The sequence below is a fragment of the Temnothorax longispinosus genome, chromosome 6 (assembly GCF_030848805.1).
Source record: "Temnothorax longispinosus isolate EJ_2023e chromosome 6, Tlon_JGU_v1, whole genome shotgun sequence".
NCBI lineage: Eukaryota > Metazoa > Arthropoda > Insecta > Hymenoptera > Formicidae > Temnothorax > Temnothorax longispinosus.
The window spans coordinates 8,473,711-8,487,854 of NC_092363.1; the positions used below are offsets into that span (position 1 = coordinate 8,473,711).

At 35.5% G+C, this 14,144-nt stretch overlaps 1 long non-coding RNA gene across 1 annotated transcript; it reads right to left on the minus strand.

Annotated features, from left to right (window-relative positions):
* Positions 1–6: 6 nt before the first annotated feature.
* LOC139814070 (uncharacterized) lies at positions 7–1,421 on the minus strand. Its single transcript, XR_011732328.1, has 3 exons — positions 1,224–1,421; positions 835–1,002; positions 7–723 (listed from the first exon to the last, which is right to left on the minus strand). It is a non-coding gene; the product is annotated as an uncharacterized lncRNA (long non-coding RNA).
* Positions 1,422–14,144: the final 12,723 nt, after the last annotated feature.

The following is a 14,144-nucleotide window of genomic DNA, read 5'->3' on the forward strand; positions in this document are numbered from 1 at the left end:
TGTATACATTATGTTATCATGTTATCATTCTGAAAGAGGCGCGACGAGATTCTCGCGTGATTATTACGTATCGAGCGATCTTAGATTAGCGTTAACATAAAAAAATTCGAATATTTCTTATTAACATATCTTTTTATAGGCATGAATTCGCCTAACTGTGATAATAATTATTTTCTGTGCTACATTTTTTTCTAATTTTTCTCACCACTATTTCCTGGTATTCCTTTAAAAGTAACTAAAAAAATAATTGAGACGATAAATAACGTTAGCAAAGTTAATAATTAAATGACAAGCGTTACGTATATCTCAGATTGAACGTCCGGTATAATACGTTAAATCACTTCGCGACCTCGCTCCCTATAAATAATAGCATTTCACAATATTTCCTCTCGTCGGAAAAAAATGCAGTGACTCGAGATTCTAGGCGTGATCGCGGCGATTAAGCAAGGGACACCTGCCAACCCGCAAGCTGCGGTCTGCTGCAAACTTTGCGAAATCACGGCTGTGAACTATCGGCTGCACATCGTCTTCAATTTCTTGAGACTTCGTTTGTAGATCTTCTTTGGTTAGTGGTTTGCAAGTCTGCACACAGCCATCTTGATGTAGATGTAAGATATTTCGTTTTTTTCTTATACTGCACGTACAAAACCGTGAAGGAACTGCACCAAGTTTTACTTGTTTACGCCCAGCGACAAATTTTATTTCTGATGGTTGGAAGTGTATCTAGAGAAAGGAAATCACAAATATATACTTCAGTCTAACAGTAGATTACGTGGTTACATCTATTTATCTTCCGAAGTGCAAAGTCAGAGCATACTGCATATTGTTACTAACCTCGCAAAGTTTTTGAGTATTATTAGGTGACCAGCTCTTTCCTCTTCCAACCGCAGCGATCCATTTCTGTCTCAGCGACTCATTTTGCGGATATGTTACAAGTGCGTAGCCGTCATTGCTGTTGTTACTGCACTTATATGCGGTGCATCTCGATGGCATTATTAGTGCCTGTAATACAAAAACAATAACTTAACAGTACTGTAGTATTTATTTATTTTTTAACACACTATTCATCAAGAATCTGCAATATACTCGGTTTAAAAAAATAATGACACTTTTGTTCTGTGCAGCAGATTTCGCATATAGCTTTGTAATATTATTATAGCACGTAAATAATACTTTAATAATTTTCTTTATATTTTTTCAACTTTTGCTAAATAAAAACTTACCGTTCCTTCGTTGAATTGATGTTAATTTTGTCACTCAGTCACTCACGCGCGGATGACCATGCGGCGTGTTTACCTCAACTTAACCTGACTTAACCTGCCTGCGCTAACCCCCTCCTACGCTCTTCTGCATTGACGTCGCAATCTCGCCTTTGCCCCCCTCAATAATGTTGCTAGCCAATCACGGAGTGGCTGGTCACATGACCCGTTGTCGCCTCTCTCTCCTAGAGGCTCTCTAGGACGGGCGAGATTGAAAAAAACATCGATCATTAAATCTAAACTAATATATATATTATTTTTAAAAAATTGTTATTAAGTAATAGTATTAATCCATTAAATCCATATATAATAATATAATGGTCCATATTCTCAACTCAACTCTCTTTTAGCGATAAAAGCGCACTTTTATTTCTGAGATGATATAGTATACGTAACGTGATAGCATTTCAGATATAAATACGCGCTTTTATCGCGCGACAAAAGAGTTGAAAATAATATGCCAACAAGTATATACCAAACCTATACAAACAAAAATATGATTAATTTGTGTCTCTTTCGCAATGATCAAATGATGACTTTTTGCTATTTACAACATATCCGAGATAATGTCAATCATTTCATGAAGACTCTCATTTTCATTTTCTTCGCTATCGGAATTCGCGCAGCTAGGTCCGGACGTTCCGGTTTTTGACTCATACATGAAACTTGATTTAAAACGATCGATCATTTCCGTTGAGAGTTGAAACGTTTTGCAACACTTCTCGTGCGCTTGAAAATGCATCCGGATTGTGAGAAGAGATTGCAGCATCGAAGTACTCAGTTTATTCCGAATCCGTGTTTTTATCAGAGTGAGTGCTGAGAAAGCTCGTTCGACCACAGCGTTAAGGTGAAATTTCATGGGCAGTGAAAAGCAGCAGCAGATTGTACTGATTGGCTGCAAAATAGAGAAGTTCTCGAGTTTCTAGAACCTCTCTATTTTGTAGCCAATCAGTACGATCTGTTGCTGCTTTTCACTGCCCATGAAATTTCACCTTTACTCGTAGGAATTGTGAGCATTTTTAACACCACTTCCGCCAGTTTCACATGGGGCGTAAGATTGCAAGTTACGCATACGCATCTTACGCCCCATGTGAAACCAGCCTAACGTGATTCTTCGATTAAACTCACTCTGCATCTCTTTCTAAAGCCCCTTGCACAATGCCAGGCAACAGGCAATAGGAACAGGGAATAGAAATCAGAAATCATGTATAAATGCAGAATAAACAGTGACACAGGCAATAGACACAAAGTTTCCGTCACGTTGGAAATTCTGTGCCTATTGCCTATTGCCAACCAATCATAGCATTTGAATTTTTTAGGTTGTAATTAACGATTTTTTGGTTATTTCCTGTTCCTATTGCCTGTTGCCTGGCATTGTGCAAGGGGCTTAACTATCCCCCTAGAAAGAGACGAAGAGTGAGTTTAATCGGAGAATCTAGGGAGAATCACGTTAATCAGAGACTGTGATACCGGCCCCTAGCTGTGCAAGGGGCTTAAGGGTCGACAGGAGTAACACTACCGACCTCTGTCGGGTTGCTTAGCTGCGAGTCCGTATTTTATTTATTATAAATTTTTTAAGAGCCAAAATGGAAAATCCGGCTCTGTACCAGCTTGCGGCTGATCTTACTGATTAAAACGAGCATAAGTGAAATGAGATTTGTTAATTAATTTGGCTAAAATTTGGGACAAGCCGTTCTTAAGCAGCTTTGCAGCTTGTTACTCCTGTCGACCCTTAGGCCCAGTTCAACAGTGGCCAGTTAGCTTAACTAGTAGTTAACTCTCACTCTCCGTCTCTATCTAACCTTTGAGTTAAAAAGAGACAGAGAGTGAGAGTTAACTACTAGTTAAGCTAACTGGCCACTGTTGAACTGGGCCTTAACTAACGCAGGGAAAAACCTAACTAACACCCTAGGGTGCGTTCCGATTCCTCACCCGGGCGCTAAAAATCTATAGTGCACGTAACATATACTATAGGATTTTTAGCACTCGGGTCTCGGGTGGGGAATTCGAACGCAGCCCTAATCAGTATGCAAAAATCGCCAAAATATCGCCAAGATGAATTGGAAAATCGCCAAAATATCGCCAAGTCGCCAACTGCAATTTTTCAACGCCAAATGGTCTTCAGAAATCGCCAATTTGGCGCAAAATCGCCAAATCTGGCAACCCTGCATATTGGAGCAAGCGGCGGAAGGGCAGGAGGGACTAGGGAGAAGGGTCTCTCCATGGTGTAAATAGACAGGTGAAGCATTTTTTTTTTTTTTTTATTTAATATAAAGAAAAGACCGTGGGGGTACCCATGTGGTCATATAGCAAAACCGAAATCTAAATTGTATCACATCAAAACAAGACACTTCGACTAATTCAGCATGGCCGCCTCAATAAAAGCGACCCAAACAGAAGTTAACTGCGTAATGAAACTCGTGAACTCGTATAATCCTTTTCCGTTCTTCTTTTGAAAGTAGTACAGAAAGGCAGATGGTGATTGGTTACCGCGGTGCCGCGTTGCCGCAATGCCGCGCTGCCGCGTCCTGTGTGCAGGAGCCATTACGTCCGTTATCCATCGCGTGCGTCTGTTGTGCGGGAAATATTTTGTGTTCAACTTTTGCGACTTTAATAAAACATACGCAGTAAGTAGTAAATATATTTAATGTTGAGAGGCATGTATATTGGTTGATATTTGCTAAATAACCCAAGTAGCAAAAAAATATTCTTTAACGTTTTTAAAAACATTTTTAGTAATAAAAAAAAACATTTAAAAAACGTTTAAATTAATAGAACAGATCCTTTTTTTCTTATTAAAAAAGTATTTATTTTATTGATTTTTTCATTATTCACTGGCGATTTAAATTCTTATTTTTGCTGTATTTATTTTAACATTGTAAAAAAAACGTTTTTTTAACATTAAAAAAATGTGTTTTTAATTATTTTAAAAAATTAAAGAATTTATTGCGAAAAATATTACCCCAGACGCTCTTCACGAAATGAGGGAGGTTCCGGGTTCGAATCCTAGCTGAGGTAATATTTTTCGCAATAAATTCTTTACAGTTTTTTAAAATAATTAATTCGCGTCGTATTATGTATTATGTATTATGTATTATGTATTATGTATTATGTATTATGTATTATGTATTATGTATTATGTATTATATGTATTATGTATTATGTATTATGTATTATGTATTATGTATTATGTATTATGTATTATGTATTATGTATTATGTATTATGTATTATGTATTATGTATTATGTATTATGTATTATGTATTATGTATTATGTATTATGTATTATGTATTATGTATTATGTATTATGCGTCGTATTATGTGCGTTGTATTATGATCATCTAGGAATCATGCCGACTTGTTGCGTGAGAAATTGCAAAAGTCGTTCCGGTGGAGCTACGAAAACGAAAGACATCAAAAGTTCTTTCCATTTCCGCAAAATCGCGAATTAAAAGAAAAATGGCTCGAAGCTTGCCACCGAGAAGAAGAAAATTTAAACATAAACAGCGGTAAATTTCAAGAATTATATTTGAATTCGTATACAGTATATAATTTGTGTGATTCTGAAAACTTATGTGTAATTTTTAGCAAGAATATGTGAGCGACATTTCTCTTCGGACTGCATGGAAAATAAATGGACAAAGCCACGTACACTGAATACCGAGGCTCGATTAATGCATCGACTGAAGCCCGGTTCGATTCCAACTCAATTGCTCGATTTACCAAATCAAGGTGTAAATAGAGTTAACAGGCGCTGTACATTGGAAAGTGAAACAGAGCCCATGACAAAAAACACCTGGTAAGTTTGAAAAAGTGATCTACACTGCATATTTTTCAAAATACTGCTTGTATCGCTTTCTCTTTCTCTCTTATATCTCTTTCTCTTTCTGTTCTCTTGCTAAACGGTACTTTGCATGTTACAGTCGTACTGGAGTCCCAACGTACGAAAAACTTGTGTGAGAAATGAAACAATCATCAATATACTGTCAAGGAGCATGCCACATCTGCCGAAACTTCCACAGATATGGAATGTAGCACAGAAAACCCACCATTAGGATGTAACCATGTGTACGTATTTTTATAATTATAAATACATTTTAAACGATTTTTGACACTTCGACCACTTCGCAATAGGTGTTCGAATAAGCCGAAGTCAACATGATTTCTGTGTTTAACTCGTAAATTTTATATTTTACAGAGATGAGTGTGAACCGGAAAGTGAGATTGAAAAGCTCCAACGGCACTTGAAGGAAGCTGAAGAAAATAACAAGCTACTGTTATTGGAAAATAAGCAGCTCAGAAAAGCATTAGAAATGAAATCTAATGATTGTGAAGCCAAGAAGAAAAATGAACAAAGAGCTGGCCAGGATACAGCTGCTGGTATATTACATGCTGTATTTACACCCGGCCAAGTAAAAAAATTGATGGCGCCGAGCACTAAGAGAATTAAGTGGTCAGCAGATGACATTTCTTCCGCCATTGCTCTTCGATCATTGAGTGGTAAAACGTATAAATATTTACGTGAAGTCAAGCAGTTACCTCTACCTTGCGAGTCCACTCTGCGGAACTGGGCAGCATCATTTAATACGAAACCAGGAGTCTTGAAGGATGTTTTGAAAATAATGCAATCAAAAGGAGAAGATTTATCTGCCGCAGACAAAATTACTGTTCTGACCTTCGATGAAGTCTACATTTCAAACAAATTGGATCTAGAACGCAGGGAACAGAAAATTTACGGTCCACATAAATCCTGTCAATTTGTGATGGTCAGAGGTCTCTTTTCGAAGTGGAAACAGCCAATTTACTACCAATACTCTCAGCCAATGACGAAAGACATTTTATTAAACATTATAACAGCTCTTCACAAAATCAATTATACAGTTGTGGTAGTAACTAGTGATTTAGGACCTACAAACATAGCTTTGTGGAATGAACTAAACATTGGTGTTGGAATGTCAAAGTCACAGCAAGGCAAAGAATCCCGAGAGAAACAATATTTTTTCGAACACCCGGCAGATAAGTCTTTAAAGATTTTTGTATTCGCAGATGCTCCTCATTTGATCAAGTTATTAAGAAATAACTTCATTGACCATGGTTTTCTTGTTGATGGGAAAATGTTGCATAAGCGGATTTTGGAAAAACTTGTCGCACTAAATTCTACAGACTTGAAAATTGCTTTCAATTTAAGTGAAAAGCATCTCGACGCTAAGGGACATCAACGCCAAACGGTAAAATTAGCGGCACAAGTTTTTTCTCGCCGGAACGCATTGGCCATTAAATACTGCGGAAGAAACGGATTTTTCTCGCAAAACAGTAATTGGCAAGAACTATCGGATGTTTTACTACTGATTAATGACTGGTTTGATGTATTGAACAGCCAATCAAAATTCGGATCCCACAGCGGCTCGCGTGCTTACGGAGTGGAATTAGAACAACAAAACGAAATTTTGGGAAAAATGAGCCAGTTCATTTCCAACATGAAAGTTGGCCGAAAATCGACTCTTTTACCATTCCAGAAAGGCATATTACTGACAAATGCTTCGTTAAAAGAATTGCTGCCATATATAAAAGAAAAATATTCCTCCGATGTATTCATACCTGAATACATAATGACAAGGCGGTTATGTCAGGATGTGCTCGAAAACTTCTTTTCGTATTTAAGAGCAATGGGAGCAGCAAACGACCATCCGTCACCTGTAAAAGTACAGCACAGATTAAAATGGTACATTCTTGGCAAGCATTCTGCACAGTGCATATCGGTACGAGAGAACACCGAAGGTGACTCAAGCACAGTTTCTTTTATGGCAATGGAAGATTTACATTGCACTGATACGTACGTGCGAATTAGATTATATCGAAGACTTTAATGATGAAGATGATGACGTGGAGGCTGCATTGCTCATTCACAATGAGAAATTACACACCTCCGAAGTAGTAGATATTAATAATCGTACACAAGAAGAAAAAGATGAGGAAAATGAAGGTGATTTAGTTCATTTAATGGTCAGTGTTTTAAGACCCGGATTAGTCCGGGTCTACAATAGAAAACACCTATTGTAGGCTCGGACTTAAAGTTGATACGTTTACAGAAATTTAATACTGTTAGTGATTAATTACTTATTTTTAGTATTAAAAGCACTGTTAATAGTATCAAAGTAAATAATTAATCACTAGCCAAATAATCACTTACAGTATTAAATTTTTGTAAGAGTAATACTCAAAAGTAATTAATCACTAGCCAAATAATCACTTAGAGCCGATTTCACAGTCTCCGATTAACTTGATCCTCCGATTAAACTTACTCTTTACCTCTTTCTGTCCTCCTTATTAGAAAGAGCCGAAGAGTGAGTTTAATCGGAGGATCATGTTAATCGGAGACTGTGATAATCGGCCCTTACAGTATTAAATTTCGATAAGGGTACTATTAAATGCATACTAATAATTAGCAAATTGTACTATTATATCAAGAGACACGGTATAGTGTCTCGCGCCAAGTACACGCGGAGCGAGACGCACCGTGACTCTTTACGCGAACGCACGAGTTGCTACCCGACTACCCGAGATTTTTAGATCTCAATAACGAGTAAACAGATCAAATTCTAAGTAGGCTTGATCGATAGCTTGGGGTCGATTTATATTAAGAGTGTTTTTATTTTTCCGCTACGTGCCTTACGAGCGGAGATATTATTACGATGCAAAGTCCGAAATGGTCAATTTTACAATTAATACTATTTTACATTGCAGCACTGGAGTTATTACTTGTAATAATAATAATTTGCATATAAATAAAACATCAATATTTATTATACATTGCTTATCTATTTTATTTTATGCCTTCCTTTTATTTAGCAGTCCTGATCCGCGACTTCCGTGTAACAAGTGAAGAATTGCAATTATACTTGAACAATTCGAAAAAGATGTTGCTAAACAAACTGTAGAAGAGGAAGCGCTTATATATATGAAATAGGGGTAGAATTTCCCGGGGAGTGCTATAGGGTGTATAGTATTTCGTTACCGATCTTCTGGAAACCGGTTTTTCTAATTTCTTCAATTTTTCGGTAAATAATTGACGGAATTTCAAAGAATTGTATATAAAACAGGGGTTGAATTTTCCGGGGAGTGCCATAAAGTGTATAATTTTTTGTTACCGATCTCTTTGAAAGCCGGTACTGAAATTTTTGAAATTAAAAATCATTTGACCGAATTTTTATTAAATTTCATATACTTTTAATATCGATTTTTTTGGAAACCGGTATCAGAAGTTCTTCGAATTAAAAACCATTTGACCGAATTTTTATTAAAAGTATATGAAATAAGGGTAGAATTTCCCGGGGAGTGTAGAGGTAGAGTGTATAGTTTTTTTTACCGATTTTCTGGAAACCGGTTTTTTTAATTTTTCTAATTTTTCGAGAAATAATTGACCGAATTTTTACTAAAAGTATATGAAATAGGGGTAGAATTTCCCAGGGAGAACTATAAAGTGTATAATTTTTTGTTACCGAGATCATAGCAAATAAAAAAAGGAGACTAAATAAGTTGTTAAATTCATATGTTAAATATTAATCAATTAATCAATATCGAAAGTTGCTTTCGGAAAATAATTGATCGAATCTTCTGTGGTGTTATTTTTTGACCCGGTATTTATTCTTTTTGAATAGAGAATAAATAAGTTGTTAAATTCACATATTAAATAAAACAGGGGTAGAATTTTCGATACTGCATATGGAGAGAAGGAGAGAGAGAGAGAGAGAGAGAGAGAGAGAGATTGATTGATTGATTGATTGATTTGTTTAATATGCCCAACACAGTTATAGGGCAAAATTACAGAATAGCAAAACATAGAATTCGACAATATTAGAAGTTACAGTCTGTAGATAATACAAAGACAAGATGCAATTATGTCGCAATTTTACTATATCTTAAATGTAGCTAACTAATAGAAACACCAGAGTAAAGCAAAACTAACTATGTACATCTTAAAACTAAATAGAAACGCATAGACAAAAGCATAAGCATAATTATGTATAACTTAAAACTAAATAAACGTACACAATACATAACAAATAATAATTCGTGTAACGCAACAAACTAGAAGCATTTGACTAGATAATGCGAACATTGCACCGAGCGATTCATACAGAAGAATAAAAGTATCAGACAAATTCTGATGTAAATAAAAACGAACGGAGAAGGCTCTTGAAGGATGCAAGAGACGATGCTGAAGTAATGTTATCAGGAAGGGTATGCCAAAACCGTATTGAGGACAGGCGAAAGGAGTGCATGTACGTCGTAGTTCTGCAAGACGGGGACGTGAAATACTTGTGATGACGTTGCTAGGCGCTCGGATCGTCTCAGCGCTGGATCAGAAGGCACGAAAAGCTCATTTAGGTAAGATGGAGAATTTAAGAAAAGGATACGATACGTTAGACACCCCAAGAAAAACAACCGTCTATTCTCACTGAGAGCCACCCATCTACGTCTATACGGCGTGATATGATCATCCCATTTAAGATCGAAAATAAACGAATGCAGCAGTTTACCAATCTCTGCAGTTTGGAGAGAGAGAGAGAGAGAGAGAGGGAGAGAGAGAGAGAGAGAGAGAGAGAGAGAGAGAGAGAGAGAGAGAGAGAGAGAGAGAGAGAGGGAGAGAGAGAGAGAGAGAGAGAGAGAGAGAGAGAGAGAGAGAGAGAGAGAGAGAGACTATTTACGTGTCTTAATACACATGTTCTCCGGGGCGAAGCCCGGCGGGGCATGCTAGTAAGTTATATTTGTAAATTCAAAGTCAAAATGCTCATTTCTTATTCAATCCGCGATAAATCAATAACAAAAAATCGTAGAAACATTTAAAAAAAATTTTTGCAAAGAAAACTTCAAGCTTTCACGTAAAAAAATCGAAAATTTTTGCAGATTTTTTTTGTGCGTGCACATGATGGGCTCACAAAGTGAGAGGAAATTTTTCTATTTTGTTTAGCTCGTAGTTTTCTATATGTAAAAATTACCAAACTCACATAAACTAAAAAATAATATTAACCTTTTGAACGTAGAGATTTCAAGCTTTAAAATAGCTTTTTTAAAATTTAAATTTCATTCATTTTTAACAAAGTTACAGCTGCTTGAATTTTGCCTATTTTTAAAGATAAATTTAGTGTTCATTTAATTTTTGTGAGAAGTGTAGATTACTTAAAGAATTAGTAATTTGTCACAAAAAAATTTCTAGTTTGAAAGTTAGTATTTAGGTGAAAATGAATTAATTTCTTTTGTAAACTGGTAATTAGTAGAAATAAATTCTTTATTATTAAAATAATTAATAGACAGTTTATCAAAAATAAATTATTATTTATTTGAAAATTAATAATTAGTGGAAAATAATTATTAACTTTTTCAATAATAAAGAAATAGTCTCAGATAAATTACTTATACTTCAAAAACTATTATTTGCTTGAATATAAATAATTTAATTATTGCAGTTAAATGTGGTTTAAAAAAGGTAATTATGAAGGAGAGGAGCTTCCTCACTGATTTGGCTAAAATTTTAATTTTGTGTACTTTGGTGAGTAAAACATGAATCTATAAGTTAAAATTGTTGCTTTCAATTAGGAAAAAAGTTATTAAGTACTAAAACTGATAGTTGCGTGATTAGAATGTCTGTCATAGCGATATGATGTAGACGCACATAATCATGCCTAGTGACAAAAAAGTGTATGAAATTACAGTAATAATACAGTATAATGGCAACCTGTCCTATAATAGACTGACGCCTTACTTTAATTATGTGCTATTATTTGACTTTGTATTTATCATACTTTGTATATATATAGACTTTTTAATATACCAATTATTTTCTGCTTTAAAAAAAGCATAAACTCTATTTTTATTATCTTTCTATATAGTTAAAATTTAGTTTTGTGTGAGTTTTTGTGTGTGAAAAGAACATATTTAATTTAATTATTTTTTTAAATGTTAGAGATTGCTAAATACAAATATAAAATTTACCATTTTTGTTGTTGTTATTGCTTTTGTGAGTAATTAATATTTCTAGACACCAAGATATAAAATCAACGTCTATCATAATATAATAGACTCGATTCAATTAATATTTTAACTTGCTTACAATACGAATTTCTTGTAGATCACTATATGTATCACTATAAAAATCCTTCGGTGGATAAATCACTCATGACTTCTAAACTTCTAAATGTACCGCCTTTATTGCCATACATATGAACACGCATTGCAGACGTATACCTTTATTCGACTTCGATTTCGATATTTTTTCTCTTTAATAAAAAATGGACCGCAGAAGTCGATCCCGACGTGGGTAAATGGAATCGCGTTACGTACTTGACTCTTTGGTAAATCAGCCATCTTATAATTAACTGTGTCGGCATTAAATCGAAAACAACGCAGAAAACAACTTGATTTCGACATCAAGTAACCAAAATTTGCGTCTAATGGTATATAAGATTGTTTGAATGCCTGCGTGATAGTATTTTTCATGCGTTTACTTGATAATCAAATCCGTTTCTGAGAAAAAGTTAAGTCGGTCATCTTGAGGCGTCCGCCAACGCGAATCAAACCCCTTTCGTCGATAAACGGGCTTAGTGCGGCAATAGTGCTTTTCTTCACCGATCGTCCCTTTGCGAGTTGATTCACTTCGCGCAAAAAATAAGACTCTTGTATGATTTTTATTATTCGCGTTTCTGCTTCATCTATTTCCCTTATGCATATCTGCCCTCGACAGATATTTTTTTGCCGGACGCGTAGGCATGACGCTATATATAATTCTTAATAATCGTGAATAGGACAAATATTTTTCGAGAAAACTGCAATCCTTAGCAATTGTTGATAGACATATGTTTTTTTCTTAACCCTTTTCGGTCACACTGAGTAAAATACACCCCAGCGTTTTTTGACTTCGAAAACGACCCAGTAAACCAATGGAAATGGGCCTTGTGCCGGCATCTACAGATAGTTGGGACCTTCAAGTATCGATCCCCGTCGGTGGTATATTTTTCGGCCTGTTAGTTCTCTCTCGGCATTTTTTTCTGCAAAAAATCGCACCTTTATAACCTCAAAATCCAATATACTTTTTGGAACGGCCGCATAAACTGCAATAATTAGTGAAAAGTGCGTCATCTGAGGATGAAAAAACCGTTTAAAAAATTAAAATATCTTAAAAATTGAAAAAGTTACATTAGTTTTTGTAAAAAGTCACTTTTCCGACTTTCTTTTTTTCAACAATTTTTTTACATATGTTAAATTAATTTTTTGCAAATCAAACCTATACAGTCTTTTTAAGGAAGACTTAAACTACAACAGGATTTTTTTTCTTTTTTTTAAGGTCACCTACAATTTTTTATACACGTGCAAACACGCTGGGGGTGTATTTCTCTTTCTGGTATTTCGGTTAATTCTTCGATTCCGACGAGCCATTCGCTTCCCCCCCTTGTTAACAACTCTGGTCCATTAAACCATGATTGATTTTTTAGAAAAGCATTCGGTAATTGACCTCTGGATAAACCCCAGTAAAACAGGTACGTCGCATCTGCGTCGAATCTACGTAATACGTGGATGGAGATTCATCCACGAGTTATCCACGTAGATTCAACGTTTCATCGTCAAAATCGAAGAACCTTATTCGCGTGGATTCAACGTTTCTTTTTTATCGCTAAAATCGATGTACCTTATCCACGTAGATTCAACGTTTTTTATCCATCGCCAAAATCGAAGTACCTTATCCGCGTGGATTCAACGTTTCTTTTCCATCGCCAAAATCGAAGTACCTTATCCGCGTGGATTCAACGTTTCTTTTCCATCGCCAAAATCGAAGTACCTTATCCGCGTGGATTCAACGTTTCTTTTCCATCGATAAAATCAAAGTATCTCATCCGCGTAGTATCAATGTAGATTTTTCGTAGATATTTTCACTGTTCTACTGACAGATAATTTATCAATCTCAGGAGACATTGATGTTGTCAATCGCAATTAATATAGCTAAATGGAACGTTTTAATGAATAATTAATGAAAATGATAGTAAGACATTTTAAAATTGAAGAATTTTATTATGTCGTAAAAATACAAAAGTTATGTGTTATAATAATAATCAGTTTTTAAACTAAATTTGTTTCTTAAGATGATTTTTAAAAAATTATATATTTGCGCTGGTTATGACGTATGTAGACTATATATAACACTTACATCAAATTAAGAAGTAGTCTACCACGTAAGGCAGTTGGCTCACGATCCAGAGGTCCCGAGTTCGAATCCCACCAAGGTAAGGTGTGTTTTTATATGTGTTTTTAAATTCGAGAAAATATTTATAATCATAGACTGCATCTTAAAAAACAAATTTAGTTATAAAATAGTAATAAAATTTCGATAAAAATAATTTTTTTATGCCGGGTGAATATCGGAAATCAGTGTCCTCTAGTATTAAGAGGTTTTTTTGGGTGAGTATAATTCAATACTATGCACCAGTAGTTCTCTGTGTAATAAATTACTACCAGTAATCCAGTACTGCCCAGTACTCGCCAAAATATTAAGACGTGAAACTTTCACGTAAATTCCACGTCGAATCGATGATCTCATCCACGTGGATCCGACTACCGTTTTTAAGCGGATGATCCACTCGATTGTCTACGTGAATTCTACGTCGCTGGTCCACATGAAAGAAACGTGGATTCCACGTTCCTGTTTTACTGGGGAAGCGTCCGCCGGATTATGCTCTGATTTAACGTGTCGCCAAACCTTCACATCGGTGATTTCTAGAACTTGAGCGACGCGATGAGATACATAAGTTTTTAAGAGGTGTGGTGAAGTTTTCACCCCCAATGCAATACGACATTTGAATCGCACCATATAGGGTTGTGCCGTTCCGGCCGTT